Source organism: Hyla sarda, unplaced genomic scaffold (genome assembly GCF_029499605.1).
Source record: "Hyla sarda isolate aHylSar1 unplaced genomic scaffold, aHylSar1.hap1 scaffold_270, whole genome shotgun sequence".
Lineage (NCBI taxonomy): Eukaryota > Metazoa > Chordata > Amphibia > Anura > Hylidae > Hyla > Hyla sarda.
The window spans coordinates 360,331-376,796 of record NW_026609396.1 but is presented as its reverse complement, the minus strand read 5'-3'; the positions used below and the strand labels follow the sequence as shown (position 1 = coordinate 376,796).

The 16,466-nt window shown below is 45.9% G+C and overlaps 7 non-coding genes across 7 annotated transcripts; all 7 read left to right on the top strand.

The window, feature by feature from the left end:
- Positions 1-1,089: 1,089 nt before the first annotated feature.
- Positions 1,090-1,281, top strand: LOC130325069 (U2 spliceosomal RNA). The gene has a single exon (XR_008869950.1). It is a non-coding gene; the product is annotated as a U2 spliceosomal RNA (small nuclear RNA).
- A 2,095-nt stretch (positions 1,282-3,376) lies between these two features.
- Positions 3,377-3,567, top strand: LOC130325068 (U2 spliceosomal RNA). The gene has a single exon (XR_008869949.1). It is a non-coding gene; the product is annotated as a U2 spliceosomal RNA (small nuclear RNA).
- A 2,090-nt stretch (positions 3,568-5,657) lies between these two features.
- Positions 5,658-5,848, top strand: LOC130325067 (U2 spliceosomal RNA). The gene has a single exon (XR_008869948.1). It is a non-coding gene; the product is annotated as a U2 spliceosomal RNA (small nuclear RNA).
- A 2,096-nt stretch (positions 5,849-7,944) lies between these two features.
- On the top strand, positions 7,945-8,135 carry LOC130325066 (U2 spliceosomal RNA). The gene has a single exon (XR_008869947.1). It is a non-coding gene; the product is annotated as a U2 spliceosomal RNA (small nuclear RNA).
- Positions 8,136-10,215: 2,080 nt separating this feature from the next.
- On the top strand, positions 10,216-10,406 carry LOC130325120 (U2 spliceosomal RNA). Its single transcript, XR_008869987.1, has one exon. It is a non-coding gene; the product is annotated as a U2 spliceosomal RNA (small nuclear RNA).
- A 2,086-nt stretch (positions 10,407-12,492) lies between these two features.
- On the top strand, positions 12,493-12,683 carry LOC130325065 (U2 spliceosomal RNA). Its single transcript, XR_008869946.1, has one exon. It is a non-coding gene; the product is annotated as a U2 spliceosomal RNA (small nuclear RNA).
- Positions 12,684-14,776: 2,093 nt separating this feature from the next.
- LOC130325062 (U2 spliceosomal RNA) lies at positions 14,777-14,967 on the top strand. Its single transcript, XR_008869944.1, has one exon. It is a non-coding gene; the product is annotated as a U2 spliceosomal RNA (small nuclear RNA).
- The last annotated feature ends 1,499 nt before the right edge of the window (positions 14,968-16,466 follow it).

Sequence of the window (16,466 nt, the reverse complement as noted above, 5' to 3'; positions counted from 1 at the left end):
CATTGCTGCACTGATGGGGTATGCATTAGACGAAAAAAAAAGAAGAAAAAGAAGAATAATACGCCCAGAAAAGAGGCGAAAAGGAGAAAAACGTAAAAAAAACGTGAAAAAAAAAGTAAGAGGAAGAGAAGGGAAAAAAAGGTGGAAATGGGTTTAAAAGTGATTTCGGCGGAGAAATATATATATATATATATATATATATATATATATATATATGCGCACACACACACATAGATATAAACGTATTCTCCGTTGAGATATTGCAGCCGCTGCTGTGTCCAGGCCCAGGAGCCTTAGCACTGTGCTGTGATGTCACTCAATACCACTGACATCACTAGGTGTAAACAACATCTCTCCTTTGCTGTGTATGTGACTATGGAGCTGTTTGGTGATGTCGTCTATTACGGCCTTCATAGAAGCAACAGGAGATTGTTGCATCCATCTTGAACCCTCAGAACTACAGTGCTATGATGTCACTCACTTCCACAGGCCTTGCAGAGTGTAAACAACAACAACCCAGCTTTGTTGTGTATGTAACCATAGGGATTTGTGATGTCACCTAGAACCTTCACAGCAGCGACAGCTTTATGAGGAGCATCAGCACTGCTCTGCCTGAGCAGAACCATCACCGCCATAGGTTGTCAAATAACCCGGATTTAACCCACACAGGTAAGTCCAATGGGGTGCAGGCATGTCCTCTATGCTTACAGCTTCCCGTGGGTGTTGGTTTGATACCGTTTGGGGGACAGCCAAGGAGGCATCTGCAGGCAACAAAGGTAGGTGTGTGCTTGTGTGTGTGTTTCCTATGCAGATCCTAAGCCCAGTGTCACATGCAAGTAGGAGGAGTAAGAAGGGTTCCTGGCAAATCCGGGTTATGGATTGCATTTAAAAAGGCCCCGTGGGAGTGCAATGGGCCCCTGTCTTGCTGCTTAGCAATAATGGTATGGGTTTAGGTTCTGCTGTGTGTACTGGTGGTTGACTGCCCCCCAGCCCAGAGTGTGCATGGAAAATTGTCTGGCAGCCTCCCTGACAGCAAGCAGTGATAGTGCCCATGAAGGGGACCTTGTTGGGCCCGCCCCTTTCACGGTTATCGCTTCTCGGCCTTTTGGCTAAGATCAAGTGTAGTATCTGTTCTTATCAGTTTAATATCTGATACGTCCCCTATCTGGGGACCATATATTAAATGGATTTTTTGAGAACGGGGGCCGATTTCGAAGCTTGCTTCCGTCGCCCTATGCATTGACCCGATATGGCAGTATCTTCGGGTACAGTGCACCACCCCCTTACAGGGTTAAAAGAAAGATTCCTACTTTCATTGCTACCTGCTTGCTGGCTAGCCAGCTAGCCAGCCCTGTGGGCCTTGCTGCTGCTGCAGCCAAAAAACAAAAGGTGGTGCTGCTGCTGCTTCTGCTGCTTCTGCTTCTGCTTGTGTCTGGCCCCTGTTGGAGCGTCCAGGCACAGGACTTCTGCTGCTGCTGACTAAATGGCCTCCTTAATTGGATCATTTGAGTAGCCAGCACACCTGTGCAGGTAGGGCATGACATGATAGGCAGCTGCCTTGATAGCGGGTGGGTGCTGAATGTTCCTAATTGACAAAATAAGATTAATGCTTATGAAGAAATATAAAATCTCATCCCTTCCCCAATATCGCGCCACACCCCTACCCCTTAATTCCCTGGTTGAACTTGATGGACATATGTCTTTTTTCGACCGTACTAACTATGTAACTATGTAACATAACCATGGGGGGGGGGGGGGGTCTCCTGGCTGTTCACACAGGTGTGTCATTGCTGTACATTGACCATGCATTGCTTCTGTGGTATTGCAAAGGCAAAGACAAATGCTTCCAGCCATCCATTGCACTAATGGATTGGTCATCAGCTGGCTGTCTATGTCCCGCATCAATATAGACCAAAGTACAGAGGGTTAGGCTATGCTATTGTGCACCTACCTGATGCATCAGAAGGTGCGAGGCCCTTGCTAAATTCTGTGCACAGACTTTGAGATCTATGCTTTAGACTGTATCTAAACCTGCTCCAACATGGACTGACATTCTGGCCTACTTTCAGCCGATGCGACTTGTCTGTCGCTGAACAGTCGCTTTTTATGTATTCAGCACCTATGTATAATGTTGTAAAAATGCTCTAGAAGCTAAAGTCGCAGAAATGTCACACATATTTGGCCTGCAACTTTCTGTGCGACAAATTCAGACAGGAAAAATCAGTATAAATCCTTAGAAAATTATCCCCCAGTGTCTCCATCTGCTGGCGGTTATTGAATAAGCATTGCTGCACTGATGGGGTATGCATTAGACGAAAAAAAAGAAGAAAAAGAAGAATAATACGCCCAGAAAAGAGGCGAAAAGGAGAAAAACGTAAAAAAACGTGAAAAAAAAGTAAGAGGAAGAGAAGGGAAAAAAAGGTGGAAATGGGTTTAAAAGTGATTTCGGCGGAGAAATATATATATATATATATATATATATATATATATATATATATATATATGCGCACACACACACATAGATATAAACGTATTCTCCGTTGAGATATTGCAGCCGCTGCTGTGTCCAGGCCCAGGAGCCTTAGCACTGTGCTGTGATGTCACTCAATACCACTGACATCACTAGGTGTAAACAACATCTCTCCTTTGCTGTGTATGTGACTATGGAGCTGTTTGGTGATGTCGTCTATTACGGCCTTCATAGAAGCAACAGGAGATTGTTGCATCCATCTTGAACCCTCAGAACTACAGTGCTATGATGTCACTCACTTCCACAGGCCTTGCAGAGTGTAAACAACAACAACCCAGCTTTGTTGTGTATGTAACCATAGGGATTTGTGATGTCACCTAGAACCTTCACAGCAGCGACAGCTTTATGAGGAGCATCAGCACTGCTCTGCCTGAGCAGAACCATCACCGCCATAGGTTGTCAAATAACCCGGATTTAACCCACACAGGTAAGTCCAATGGGGTGCAGGCATGTCCTCTATGCTTACAGCTTCCCGTGGGTGTTGGTTTGATACCGTTTGGGGACAGCCAAGGAGGCATCTGCAGGCAACAAAGGTAGGTGTGTGCTTGTGTGTGTGTTTCCTATGCAGATCCTAAGCCCAGTGTCACATGCAAGTAGGAGGAGTAAGAAGGGTTCCTGGCAAATCCGGGTTATGGATTGCATTTAAAAAGGCCCCGTGGGAGTGCAATGGGCCCCTGTCTTGCTGCTTAGCAATAATGGTATGGGTTTAGGTTCTGCTGTGTGTACTGGTGGTTGACTGCCCCCCAGCCCAGAGTGTGCATGGAAAATTGTCTGGCAGCCTCCCTGACAGCAAGCAGTGATAGTGCCCATGAAGGGGACCTTGTTGGGCCCGCCCCTTTCACGGTTATCGCTTCTCGGCCTTTTGGCTAAGATCAAGTGTAGTATCTGTTCTTATCAGTTTAATATCTGATACGTCCCCTATCTGGGGACCATATATTAAATGGATTTTTGAGAACGGGGGCCGATTTCGAAGCTTGCTTCCGTCGCCCTATGCATTGACCCGATATGGCAGTATCTTCGGGTACAGTGCACCACCCCCTTACAGGGTTAAAAAGAAAGATTCCTACTTTCATTGCTACCTGCTTGCTGGCTAGCCAGCTAGCCAGCCCTGTGGGCCTTGCTGCTGCTGCAGCCAAAAAACAAAAGGTGGTGCTGCTGCTGCTTCTGCTGCTTCTGCTTCTGCTTGTGTCTGGCCCCTGTTGGAGCGTCCAGGCACAGGACTTCTGCTGCTGCTGACTAAATGGCCTCCTTAATTGGATCATTTGAGTAGCCAGCACACCTGTGCAGGTAGGGCATGACATGATAGGCAGCTGCCTTGATAGCGGGTGGGTGCTGAATGTTCCTAATTGACAAAATAAGATTAATGCTTATGAAGAAATATAAAATCTCATCCCTTCCCCAATATCGCGCCACACCCCTACCCCTTAATTCCCTGGTTGAACTTGATGGACATATGTCTTTTTTCGACCGTACTAACTATGTAACTATGTAACATAACATGGGGGGGGGGGGGGGTCTCCTGGCTGTTCACACAGGTGTGTCATTGCTGTACATTGACCATGCATTGCTTCTGTGGTATTGCAAAGGCAAAGACAAATGCTTCCAGCCATCCATTGCACTAATGGATTGGTCATCAGCTGGCTGTCTATGTCCCGCATCAATATAGACCAAAGTACAGAGGGTTAGGCTATGCTATTGTGCACCTACCTGATGCATCAGAAGGTGCGAGGCCCTTGCTAAATTCTGTGCACAGACTTTGAGATCTATGCTTTAGACTGTATCTAAACCTGCTCCAACATGGACTGACATTCTGGCCTACTTTCAGCCGATGCGACTTGTCTGTCGCTGAACAGTCGCTTTTTATGTATTCAGCACCTATGTATAATGTTGTAAAAATGCTCTAGAAGCTAAAGTCGCAGAAATGTCACACATATTTGGCCTGCAACTTTCTGTGCGACAAATTCAGACAGGAAAAATCAGTATAAATCCTTAGAAAATTATCCCCCAGTGTCTCCATCTGCTGGCGGTATTGAATAAGCATTGCTGCACTGATGGGGTATGCATTAGACGAAAAAAAAGAAGAAAAAGAAGAATAATACGCCCAGAAAAGAGGCGAAAAGGAGAAAAACGTAAAAAAACGTGAAAAAAAAGTAAGAGGAAGAGAAGGGAAAAAAAGGTGGAAATGGGTTTAAAAGTGATTTCGGCGGAGAAATATATATATATATATATATATATATATATATATATATATATATGCGCACACACACACATAGATATAAACGTATTCTCCGTTGAGATATTGCAGCCGCTGCTGTGTCCAGGCCCAGGAGCCTTAGCACTGTGCTGTGATGTCACTCAATACCACTGACATCACTAGGTGTAAACAACATCTCTCCTTTGCTGTGTATGTGACTATGGAGCTGTTTGGTGATGTCGTCTATTACGGCCTTCATAGAAGCAACAGGAGATTGTTGCATCCATCTTGAACCCTCAGAACTACAGTGCTATGATGTCACTCACTTCCACAGGCCTTGCAGAGTGTAAACAACAACAACCCAGCTTTGTTGTGTATGTAACCATAGGGATTTGTGATGTCACCTAGAACCTTCACAGCAGCGACAGCTTTATGAGGAGCATCAGCACTGCTCTGCCTGAGCAGAACCATCACCGCCATAGGTTGTCAAATAACCCGGATTTAACCCACACAGGTAAGTCCAATGGGGTGCAGGCATGTCCTCTATGCTTACAGCTTCCCGTGGGTGTTGGTTTGATACCGTTTGGGGACAGCCAAGGAGGCATCTGCAGGCAACAAAGGTAGGTGTGTGCTTGTGTGTGTGTTTCCTATGCAGATCCTAAGCCCAGTGTCACATGCAAGTAGGAGGAGTAAGAAGGGTTCCTGGCAAATCCGGGTTATGGATTGCATTTAAAAAGGCCCCGTGGGAGTGCAATGGGCCCCTGTCTTGCTGCTTAGCAATAATGGTATGGGTTTAGGTTCTGCTGTGTGTACTGGTGGTTGACTGCCCCCCAGCCCAGAGTGTGCATGGAAAATTGTCTGGCAGCCTCCCTGACAGCAAGCAGTGATAGTGCCCATGAAGGGGACCTTGTTGGGCCCGCCCCTTTCACGGTTATCGCTTCTCGGCCTTTTGGCTAAGATCAAGTGTAGTATCTGTTCTTATCAGTTTAATATCTGATACGTCCCCTATCTGGGGACCATATATTAAATGGATTTTTGAGAACGGGGGCCGATTTCGAAGCTTGCTTCCGTCGCCCTATGCATTGACCCGATATGGCAGTATCTTCGGGTACAGTGCACCACCCCCTTACAGGGTTAAAAAGAAAGATTCCTACTTTCATTGCTACCTGCTTGCTGGCTAGCCAGCTAGCCAGCCCTGTGGGCCTTGCTGCTGCTGCTGCAGCCAAAAAACAAAAGGTGGTGCTGCTGCTGCTTCTGCTGCTTCTGCTTCTGCTTGTGTCTGGCCCCTGTTGGAGCGTCCAGGCACAGGACTTCTGCTGCTGCTGACTAAATGGCCTCCTTAATTGGATCATTTGAGTAGCCAGCACACCTGTGCAGGTAGGGCATGACATGATAGGCAGCTGCCTTGATAGCGGGTGGGTGCTGAATGTTCCTAATTGACAAAATAAGATTAATGCTTATGAAGAAATATAAAATCTCATCCCTTCCCCAATATCGCGCCACACCCCTACCCCTTAATTCCCTGGTTGAACTTGATGGACATATGTCTTTTTTCGACCGTACTAACTATGTAACTATGTAACATAACATGGGGGGGGGGGTCTCCTGGCTGTTCACACAGGTGTGTCATTGCTGTACATTGACCATGCATTGCTTCTGTGGTATTGCAAAGGCAAAGACAAATGCTTCCAGCCATCCATTGCACTAATGGATTGGTCATCAGCTGGCTGTCTATGTCCCGCATCAATATAGACCAAAGTACAGAGGGTTAGGCTATGCTATTGTGCACCTACCTGATGCATCAGAAGGTGCGAGGCCCTTGCTAAATTCTGTGCACAGACTTTGAGATCTATGCTTTAGACTGTATCTAAACCTGCTCCAACATGGACTGACATTCTGGCCTACTTTCAGCCGATGCGACTTGTCTGTCGCTGAACAGTCGCTTTTTATGTATTCAGCACCTATGTATAATGTTGTAAAAATGCTCTAGAAGCTAAAGTCGCAGAAATGTCACACATATTTGGCCTGCAACTTTCTGTGCGACAAATTCAGACAGGAAAAATCAGTATAAATCCTTAGAAAATTATCCCCCAGTGTCTCCATCTGCTGGCGGTATTGAATAAGCATTGCTGCACTGATGGGGTATGCATTAGACGAAAAAAAAGAAGAAAAAGAAGAATAATACGCCCAGAAAAGAGGCGAAAAGGAGAAAAACGTAAAAAAAACGTGAAAAAAAAGTAAGAGGAAGAGAAGGGAAAAAAAGGTGGAAATGGGTTTAAAAGTGATTTCGGCGGAGAAATATATATATATATATATATATATATATATATATATATATATATATATATGCGCACACACACACATAGATATAAACGTATTCTCCGTTGAGATATTGCAGCCGCTGCTGTGTCCAGGCCCAGGAGCCTTAGCACTGTGCTGTGATGTCACTCAATACCACTGACATCACTAGGTGTAAACAACATCTCTCCTTTGCTGTGTATGTGACTATGGAGCTGTTTGGTGATGTCGTCTATTACGGCCTTCATAGAAGCAACAGGAGATTGTTGCATCCATCTTGAACCCTCAGAACTACAGTGCTATGATGTCACTCACTTCCACAGGCCTTGCAGAGTGTAAACAACAACAACCCAGCTTTGTTGTGTATGTAACCATAGGGATTTGTGATGTCACCTAGAACCTTCACAGCAGCGACAGCTTTATGAGGAGCATCAGCACTGCTCTGCCTGAGCAGAACCATCACCGCCATAGGTTGTCAAATAACCCGGATTTAACCCACACAGGTAAGTCCAATGGGGTGCAGGCATGTCCTCTATGCTTACAGCTTCCCGTGGGTGTTGGTTTGATACCGTTTGGGGACAGCCAAGGAGGCATCTGCAGGCAACAAAGGTAGGTGTGTGCTTGTGTGTGTGTTTCCTATGCAGATCCTAAGCCCAGTGTCACATGCAAGTAGGAGGAGTAAGAAGGGTTCCTGGCAAATCCGGGTTATGGATTGCATTTAAAAAGGCCCCGTGGGAGTGCAATGGGCCCCTGTCTTGCTGCTTAGCAATAATGGTATGGGTTTAGGTTCTGCTGTGTGTACTGGTGGTTGACTGCCCCCCAGCCCAGAGTGTGCATGGAAAATTGTCTGGCAGCCTCCCTGACAGCAAGCAGTGATAGTGCCCATGAAGGGGACCTTGTTGGGCCCGCCCCTTTCACGGTTATCGCTTCTCGGCCTTTTGGCTAAGATCAAGTGTAGTATCTGTTCTTATCAGTTTAATATCTGATACGTCCCCTATCTGGGGACCATATATTAAATGGATTTTTGAGAACGGGGGCCGATTTCGAAGCTTGCTTCCGTCGCCCTATGCATTGACCCGATATGGCAGTATCTTCGGGTACAGTGCACCACCCCCTTACAGGGTTAAAAAGAAAGATTCCTACTTTCATTGCTACCTGCTTGCTGGCTAGCCAGCTAGCCAGCCCTGTGGGCCTTGCTGCTGCTGCAGCCAAAAAACAAAAGGTGGTGCTGCTGCTGCTTCTGCTGCTTCTGCTTCTGCTTGTGTCTGGCCCCTGTTGGAGCGTCCAGGCACAGGACTTCTGCTGCTGCTGACTAAATGGCCTCCTTAATTGGATCATTTGAGTAGCCAGCACACCTGTGCAGGTAGGGCATGACATGATAGGCAGCTGCCTTGATAGCGGGTGGGTGCTGAATGTTCCTAATTGACAAAATAAGATTAATGCTTATGAAGAAATATAAAATCTCATCCCTTCCCCAATATCGCGCCACACCCCTACCCCTTATTTCCCTGGTTGAACTTGATGGACATATGTCTTTTTTCGACCGTACTAACTATGTAACTATGTAACATAACATGGGGGGGGGGGTCTCCTGGCTGTTCACACAGGTGTGTCATTGCTGTACATTGACCATGCATTGCTTCTGTGGTATTGCAAAGGCAAAGACAAATGCTTCCAGCCATCCATTGCACTAATGGATTGGTCATCAGCTGGCTGTCTATGTCCCGCATCAATATAGACCAAAGTACAGAGGGTTAGGCTATGCTATTGTGCACCTACCTGATGCATCAGAAGGTGCGAGGCCCTTGCTAAATTCTGTGCACAGACTTTGAGATCTATGCTTTAGACTGTATCTAAACCTGCTCCAACATGGACTGACATTCTGGCCTACTTTCAGCCGATGCGACTTGTCTGTCGCTGAACAGTCGCTTTTTATGTATTCAGCACCTATGTATAATGTTGTAAAAATGCTCTAGAAGCTAAAGTCGCAGAAATGTCACACATATTTGGCCTGCAACTTTCTGTGCGACAAATTCAGACAGGAAAAATCAGTATAAATCCTTAGAAAATTATCCCCCAGTGTCTCCATCTGCTGGCGGTATTGAATAAGCATTGCTGCACTGATGGGGTATGCATTAGACGAAAAAAAAGAAGAAAAAGAAGAATAATACGCCCAGAAAAGAGGCGAAAAGGAGAAAAACGTAAAAAAACGTGAAAAAAAAGTAAGAGGAAGAGAAGGGAAAAAAAGGTGGAAATGGGTTTAAAAGTGATTTCGGCGGAGAAATATATATATATATATATATATATATATATATATATATGCGCACACACACACATAGATATAAACGTATTCTCCGTTGAGATATTGCAGCCGCTGCTGTGTCCAGGCCCAGGAGCCTTAGCACTGTGCTGTGATGTCACTCAATACCACTGACATCACTAGGTGTAAACAACATCTCTCCTTTGCTGTGTATGTGACTATGGAGCTGTTTGGTGATGTCGTCTATTACGGCCTTCATAGAAGCAACAGGAGATTGTTGCATCCATCTTGAACCCTCAGAACTACAGTGCTATGATGTCACTCACTTCCACAGGCCTTGCAGAGTGTAAACAACAACAACCCAGCTTTGTTGTGTATGTAACCATAGGGATTTGTGATGTCACCTAGAACCTTCACAGCAGCGACAGCTTTATGAGGAGCATCAGCACTGCTCTGCCTGAGCAGAACCATCACCGCCATAGGTTGTCAAATAACCCGGATTTAACCCACACAGGTAAGTCCAATGGGGTGCAGGCATGTCCTCTATGCTTACAGCTTCCCGTGGGTGTTGGTTTGATACCGTTTGGGGACAGCCAAGGAGGCATCTGCAGGCAACAAAGGTAGGTGTGTGCTTGTGTGTGTGTTTCCTATGCAGATCCTAAGCCCAGTGTCACATGCAAGTAGGAGGAGTAAGAAGGGTTCCTGGCAAATCCGGGTTATGGATTGCATTTAAAAAGGCCCCGTGGGAGTGCAATGGGCCCCTGTCTTGCTGCTTAGCAATAATGGTATGGGTTTAGGTTCTGCTGTGTGTACTGGTGGTTGACTGCCCCCCAGCCCAGAGTGTGCATGGAAAATTGTCTGGCAGCCTCCCTGACAGCAAGCAGTGATAGTGCCCATGAAGGGGACCTTGTTGGGCCCGCCCCTTTCACGGTTATCGCTTCTCGGCCTTTTGGCTAAGATCAAGTGTAGTATCTGTTCTTATCAGTTTAATATCTGATACGTCCCCTATCTGGGGACCATATATTAAATGGATTTTTGAGAACGGGGGCCGATTTCGAAGCTTGCTTCTGTCGCCCTATGCATTGACCCGATATGGCAGTATCTTCGGGTACAGTGCACCACCCCCTTACAGGGTTAAAAAGAAAGATTCCTACTTTCATTGCTACCTGCTTGCTGGCTAGCCAGCTAGCCAGCCCTGTGGGCCTTGCTGCTGCTGCAGCCAAAAAACAAAAGGTGGTGCTGCTGCTGCTTCTGCTGCTTCTGCTTCTGCTTGTGTCTGGCCCCTGTTGGAGCGTCCAGGCACAGGACTTCTGCTGCTGCTGACTAAATGGCCTCCTTAATTGGATCATTTGAGTAGCCAGCACACCTGTGCAGGTAGGGCATGACATGATAGGCAGCTGCCTTGATAGCGGGTGGGTGCTGAATGTTCCTAATTGACAAAATAAGATTAATGCTTATGAAGAAATATAAAATCTCATCCCTTCCCCAATATCGCGCCACACCCCTACCCCTTAATTCCCTGGTTGAACTTGATGGACATATGTCTTTTTTCGACCGTACTAACTATGTAACTATGTAACATAACATGGGGGGGGGGGGGGGTCTCCTGGCTGTTCACACAGGTGTGTCATTGCTGTACATTGACCATGCATTGCTTCTGTGGTATTGCAAAGGCAAAGACAAATGCTTCCAGCCATCCATTGCACTAATGGATTGGTCATCAGCTGGCTGTCTATGTCCCGCATCAATATAGACCAAAGTACAGAGGGTTAGGCTATGCTATTGTGCACCTACCTGATGCATCAGAAGGTGCGAGGCCCTTGCTAAATTCTGTGCACAGACTTTGAGATCTATGCTTTAGACTGTATCTAAACCTGCTCCAACATGGACTGACATTCTGGCCTACTTTCAGCCGATGCGACTTGTCTGTCGCTGAACAGTCGCTTTTTATGTATTCAGCACCTATGTATAATGTTGTAAAAATGCTCTAGAAGCTAAAGTCGCAGAAATGTCACACATATTTGGCCTGCAACTTTCTGTGCGACAAATTCAGACAGGAAAAATCAGTATAAATCCTTAGAAAATTATCCCCCAGTGTCTCCATCTGCTGGCGGTATTGAATAAGCATTGCTGCACTGATGGGGTATGCATTAGACGAAAAAAAAGAAGAAAAAGAAGAATAATACGCCCAGAAAAGAGGCGAAAAGGAGAAAAACGTAAAAAAACGTGAAAAAAAAGTAAGAGGAAGAGAAGGGAAAAAAAGGTGGAAATGGGTTTAAAAGTGATTTCGGCGGAGAAATATATATATATATATATATATATATATATATATATATATGCGCACACACACACATAGATATAAACGTATTCTCCGTTGAGATATTGCAGCCGCTGCTGTGTCCAGGCCCAGGAGCCTTAGCACTGTGCTGTGATGTCACTCAATACCACTGACATCACTAGGTGTAAACAACATCTCTCCTTTGCTGTGTATGTGACTATGGAGCTGTTTGGTGATGTCGTCTATTACGGCCTTCATAGAAGCAACAGGAGATTGTTGCATCCATCTTGAACCCTCAGAACTACAGTGCTATGATGTCACTCACTTCCACAGGCCTTGCAGAGTGTAAACAACAACAACCCAGCTTTGTTGTGTATGTAACCATAGGGATTTGTGATGTCACCTAGAACCTTCACAGCAGCGACAGCTTTATGAGGAGCATCAGCACTGCTCTGCCTGAGCAGAACCATCACCGCCATAGGTTGTCAAATAACCCGGATTTAACCCACACAGGTAAGTCCAATGGGGTGCAGGCATGTCCTCTATGCTTACAGCTTCCCGTGGGTGTTGGTTTGATACCGTTTGGGGACAGCCAAGGAGGCATCTGCAGGCAACAAAGGTAGGTGTGTGCTTGTGTGTGTGTTTCCTATGCAGATCCTAAGCCCAGTGTCACATGCAAGTAGGAGGAGTAAGAAGGGTTCCTGGCAAATCCGGGTTATGGATTGCATTTAAAAAGGCCCCGTGGGAGTGCAATGGGCCCCTGTCTTGCTGCTTAGCAATAATGGTATGGGTTTAGGTTCTGCTGTGTGTACTGGTGGTTGACTGCCCCCCAGCCCAGAGTGTGCATGGAAAATTGTCTGGCAGCCTCCCTGACAGCAAGCAGTGATAGTGCCCATGAAGGGGACCTTGTTGGGCCCGCCCCTTTCACGGTTATCGCTTCTCGGCCTTTTGGCTAAGATCAAGTGTAGTATCTGTTCTTATCAGTTTAATATCTGATACGTCCCCTATCTGGGGACCATATATTAAATGGATTTTTGAGAACGGGGGCCGATTTCGAAGCTTGCTTCCGTCGCCCTATGCATTGACCCGATATGGCAGTATCTTCGGGTACAGTGCACCACCCCCTTACAGGGTTAAAAAGAAAGATTCCTACTTTCATTGCTACCTGCTTGCTGGCTAGCCAGCTAGCCAGCCCTGTGGGCCTTGCTGCTGCTGCAGCCAAAAAACAAAAGGTGGTGCTGCTGCTGCTTCTGCTGCTTCTGCTTCTGCTTGTGTCTGGCCCCTGTTGGAGCGTCCAGGCACAGGACTTCTGCTGCTGCTGACTAAATGGCCTCCTTAATTGGATCATTTGAGTAGCCAGCACACCTGTGCAGGTAGGGCATGACATGATAGGCAGCTGCCTTGATAGCGGGTGGGTGCTGAATGTTCCTAATTGACAAAATAAGATTAATGCTTATGAAGAAATATAAAATCTCATCCCTTCCCCAATATCGCGCCACACCCCTACCCCTTAATTCCCTGGTTGAACTTGATGGACATATGTCTTTTTTCGACCGTACTAACTATGTAACTATGTAACATAACATGGGGGGGGGGGGGGGGTCTCCTGGCTGTTCACACAGGTGTGTCATTGCTGTACATTGACCATGCATTGCTTCTGTGGTATTGCAAAGGCAAAGACAAATGCTTCCAGCCATCCATTGCACTAATGGATTGGTCATCAGCTGGCTGTCTATGTCCCGCATCAATATAGACCAAAGTACAGAGGGTTAGGCTATGCTATTGTGCACCTACCTGATGCATCAGAAGGTGCGAGGCCCTTGCTAAATTCTGTGCACAGACTTTGAGATCTATGCTTTAGACTGTATCTAAACCTGCTCCAACATGGACTGACATTCTGGCCTACTTTCAGCCGATGCGACTTGTCTGTCGCTGAACAGTCGCTTTTTATGTATTCAGCACCTATGTATAATGTTGTAAAAATGCTCTAGAAGCTAAAGTCGCAGAAATGTCACACATATTTGGCCTGCAACTTTCTGTGCGACAAATTCAGACAGGAAAAATCAGTATAAATCCTTAGAAAATTATCCCCCAGTGTCTCCATCTGCTGGCGGTATTGAATAAGCATTGCTGCACTGATGGGGTATGCATTAGACGAAAAAAAAGAAGAAAAAGAAGAATAATACGCCCAGAAAAGAGGCGAAAAGGAGAAAAACGTAAAAAAACGTGAAAAAAAAGTAAGAGGAAGAGAAGGGAAAAAAAGGTGGAAATGGGTTTAAAAGTGATTTCGGCGGAGAAATATATATATATATATATATATATATATATATATATATATATATATGCGCACACACACACATAGATATAAACGTATTCTCCGTTGAGATATTGCAGCCGCTGCTGTGTCCAGGCCCAGGAGCCTTAGCACTGTGCTGTGATGTCACTCAATACCACTGACATCACTAGGTGTAAACAACATCTCTCCTTTGCTGTGTATGTGACTATGGAGCTGTTTGGTGATGTCGTCTATTACGGCCTTCATAGAAGCAACAGGAGATTGTTGCATCCATCTTGAACCCTCAGAACTACAGTGCTATGATGTCACTCACTTCCACAGGCCTTGCAGAGTGTAAACAACAACAACCCAGCTTTGTTGTGTATGTAACCATAGGGATTTGTGATGTCACCTAGAACCTTCACAGCAGCGACAGCTTTATGAGGAGCATCAGCACTGCTCTGCCTGAGCAGAACCATCACCGCCATAGGTTGTCAAATAACCCGGATTTAACCCACACAGGTAAGTCCAATGGGGTGCAGGCATGTCCTCTATGCTTACAGCTTCCCGTGGGTGTTGGTTTGATACCGTTTGGGGACAGCCAAGGAGGCATCTGCAGGCAACAAAGGTAGGTGTGTGCTTGTGTGTGTGTTTCCTATGCAGATCCTAAGCCCAGTGTCACATGCAAGTAGGAGGAGTAAGAAGGGTTCCTGGCAAATCCGGGTTATGGATTGCATTTAAAAAGGCCCCGTGGGAGTGCAATGGGCCCCTGTCTTGCTGCTTAGCAATAATGGTATGGGTTTAGGTTCTGCTGTGTGTACTGGTGGTTGACTGCCCCCCAGCCCAGAGTGTGCATGGAAAATTGTCTGGCAGCCTCCCTGACAGCAAGCAGTGATAGTGCCCATGAAGGGGACCTTGTTGGGCCCGCCCCTTTCACGGTTATCGCTTCTCGGCCTTTTGGCTAAGATCAAGTGTAGTATCTGTTCTTATCAGTTTAATATCTGATACGTCCCCTATCTGGGGACCATATATTAAATGGATTTTTGAGAACGGGGGCCGATTTCGAAGCTTGCTTCCGTCGCCCTATGCATTGACCCGATATGGCAGTATCTTCGGGTACAGTGCACCACCCCCTTACAGGGTTAAAAAGAAAGATTCCTACTTTCATTGCTACCTGCTTGCTGGCTAGCCAGCTAGCCAGCCCTGTGGGCCTTGCTGCTGCTGCAGCCAAAAAACAAAAGGCTGTGCTGCTGCTGCTTCTGCTGCTTCTGCTTCTGCTTGTGTCTGGCCCCTGTTGGAGCGTCCAGGCACAGGACTTCTGCTGCTGCTGACTAAATGGCCTCCTTAATTGGATCATTTGAGTAGCCAGCACACCTGTGCAGGTAGGGCATGACATGATAGGCAGCTGCCTTGATAGCGGGTGGGTGCTGAATGTTCCTAATTGACAAAATAAGATTAATGCTTATGAAGAAATATAAAATCTCATCCCTTCCCCAATATCGCGCCACACCCCTACCCCTTAATTCCCTGGTTGAACTTGATGGACATATGTCTTTTTTCGACCGTACTAACTATGTAACTATGTAACATAACATGGGGGGGGGGGGGGGGGGGGGGTCTCCTGGCTGTTCACACAGGTGTGTCATTGCTGTACATTGACCATGCATTGCTTCTGTGGTATTGCAAAGGCAAAGACAAATGCTTCCAGCCATCCATTGCACTAATGGATTGGTCATCAGCTGGCTGTCTATGTCCCGCATCAATATAGACCAAAGTACAGAGGGTTAGGCTATGCTATTGTGCACCTACCTGATGCATCAGAAGGTGCGAGGCCCTTGCTAAATTCTGTGCACAGACTTTGAGATCTATGCTTTAGACTGTATCTAAACCTGCTCCAACATGGACTGACATTCTGGCCTACTTTCAGCCGATGCGACTTGTCTGTCGCTGAACAGTCGCTTTTTATGTATTCAGCACCTATGTATAATGTTGTAAAAATGCTCTAGAAGCTAAAGTCGCAGAAATGTCACACATATTTGGCCTGCAACTTTCTGTGCGACAAATTCAGACAGGAAAAATCAGTATAAATCCTTAGAAAATTATCCCCCAGTGTCTCCATCTGCTGGCGGTATTGAATAAGCATTGCTGCACTGATGGGGTATGCATTAGACGAAAAAAAAGAAGAAAAAGAAGAATAATACGCCCAGAAAAGAGGCGAAAAGGAGAAAAACGTAAAAAAACGTGAAAAAAAAGTAAGAGGAAGAGAAGGGAAAAAAAGGTGGAAATGGGTTTAAAAGTGATTTCGGCGGAGAAATATATATATATATATATATATATATATATATATATATATATATATATGCGCACACACACACATAGATATAAACGTATTCTCCGTTGAGATATTGCAGCCGCTGCTGTGTCCAGGCCCAGGAGCCTTAGCACTGTGCTGTGATGTCACTCAATACCACTGACATCACTAGGTGTAAACAACATCTCTCCTTTGCTGTGTATGTGACTATGGAGCTGTTTGTTGATGTCGTCTATTACGGCCTTCATAGAAGCAACAGGAGATTGTTGCATCCATCTTGAACCCTCAGAACTACAGTGCTATGATGTCACTCACTTCCA